The sequence below is a fragment of the Pteropus alecto genome, unplaced genomic scaffold (genome assembly GCF_000325575.1).
Source record: "Pteropus alecto unplaced genomic scaffold, ASM32557v1 scaffold101, whole genome shotgun sequence".
In the NCBI taxonomy this organism is placed as follows: Eukaryota; Metazoa; Chordata; class Mammalia; order Chiroptera; family Pteropodidae; genus Pteropus; species Pteropus alecto.
Window position 1 is genome coordinate 18,878,737 of NW_006432945.1, and position 2,435 is coordinate 18,881,171.

Sequence of the window (2,435 nt, forward strand, 5' to 3'; positions counted from 1 at the left end):
GACCAGACCCCCACCCTGAATTCCAGAGCGAACCCTTCTCCACTTACGACGATGACTTAAAAAAAATGGATGACCATTAAGAAAACCCTTTTAGAGTTATCGTCTCGTTTGGATGCTTTTAGTGTTTACATACTCAGAAAAATCATCCTGTGCTGAACACGTTTCCCCATTCACGTCACAAACATGAATAACAGTTTCTCTGAGTCAGGCCTCCCGGTTAAGTACTGGGGGTTTAGTGGCGAAAAAAAGAGACAGATTTCCTGTGTTCACCAGGGTCGCAGCCAATACGAGAGGCTTATGTTAAATAAATAAGCGAAAGGACTTAGAATTTTGTTAAGTGCTAAGGAGATAAGAGTAGAGTCAGAAATAATAACAAGAGGGAACAAATTGTGCTCAACATAAAAACCTTATTATAGCTAAAATCAGTCTTGAGCTCTGCAGGTGGGTTTGTAAATTGGTACAATCACTTTGGAAAGCAATTTGGCCCGTATGTATCAAGAACTTAAAAAAATTCCTCGGGTGCTTTAACCTAATGATTCACTTGTAGAAAGGTATTCTAAGAAAATGATTTGAGAGGGGGCTAAGAGTTATTTATTGTGGCATTATTTAAAGTAATGAACAACTGAAAATGGCCTAACTTTATAATAAAAAGGGAAGGTTACCTAAATCAGAGTAAATTACAAAGCATACTCACGATCTATTAAATTGGTACAGAACGCTACACATATATAGTATAATTCCAATTTAAGAAACAATAAATAGAAAAATATACCATTTATCAGTGATCTATTGTGTGTCTGGCTCAGGAAGTATAGCAAATAATAGATGAGTTTTACTTTCTCTATACTGTTCTGTATTTTCTACAATGAAGGTGTATTCTTTCTATAAGAAAAAAACATTATATTGTAAAACAAAAAAAAAAGACTAAAAAGCACATCTAGGTTGAATAATAAATCCCTGTTTTAAATTAATTTTCAAATATTTCTATTGTTTCCTAATTTTATAAAATGAATATGTACTATTTTGGGGACATCAATAATGTCTATTCGAATAACAGGTTTTTGAGTAAAACTGACTCCAAATCCCCACTTTGACATTGAAGAACCATCTCTGAGTTTGGACAAGCTACTAACCCCTCCGAATACGTTTGCGCCTTTGCGAAGCAGATGTATTAACACGTCCTGGAGTCTGGGTTTTCTCGGGGGCAGGGGGAGTAGAAACTTGCATGAGATGCCAGAGAGCGAGTCTTTCAGTTTTCCCTCCTCCTCCCTCTCATCCCCTGCCTCCTCCCATGTCATCGGAGTCTCTGCATTGGAGAAGAACGTCACAGTCGTTTAGTACCTGGTTAAACTCCAAACAGTAAATAGAAAAGCTAAAAACTTAGCTGAATTTCGCGCGTAGCAGAACAAAACGGGTCGGTTGGAAACGCGGGATTTACAGCTCCGTTGTTATCTAACTGTACTGTGTGAGGTGACTGTACGTCGATCGAATTCCAATCTCAGTATTTTTCGGAAACGGAAGCTACCGAGTCGTTGGAAATGTGTCCGGTGACCGCGCCAGCCGATACGCAAACAACACCCCGTGTGTGTCCACGAGGTGGAGGTGTCTGGAAGGGGGGCCGTACTCCCAGCCCCTCCCGCCCCATGAGACGCCACCGTCTGTTCTGGCGGCACCTCCGTGACTGGCCGCCCCGGCACTCGGCGGAGACCGGAGGCCGCCTAACCTTAAAGCAGGTCCCGGTTACCCCCCGTGGCTCCGCACTCGGGGCCCCAAAGGGCTGCGGTTCTGCTTGAGCATCAGCTCTGGGCTCTTAAAGGGGCTTCTGTGAATGCTCCGGGAAGCGGGTTATTTGGTGTTATCCCATGGCGAGTTCTTTATCAAAATAAATCTACCTTTCCTCATGTGGGGTTTCGTTCCATGAGCCATGCCCACCACGATCCCGGCTGAATGAAAGGACGCGATTTCACAGGCCAGTAGAAGTTTCTAGAGAGGCAGTTCCTTCAGGTGTAGGCTCGTCAGCCTCTCTCTTCATCACCCTGGCTCCCACGCAGAGACGGACCGGGCTGGGCAGGTAGGAGAGGCCCGGTCACTGCCCCGCATCGAGCCGCAGGTCAGACGGCCCAGTCCTGTCACAGCCGTGGCTGCCAGGGCAGCCGAGAAGCGCTGGGCACAAGGGAGCAAAGCTGGCATCTGCGCGTCGGCTGAGGAGCCCGGCAGTGTCCCCGAGCTCAAGCTACCGGAGTGACGTCACCGGAGGGGTCAGCTCCTGCTGGCCAGAGCGAGCGGGCTCTGCAGCGCTGCCGCCTCCGCTGGGGGCTGTCGGGCGTCCTGGAAGCTTCTCTCAGACTGCGCTTCCGCTGTAATTTCTGCGTCACCATCCTGATTGTCCTCCCTCCACCTTTCTCCTCTTTCCTTCCTTTCTTCCCCCCGCTCCC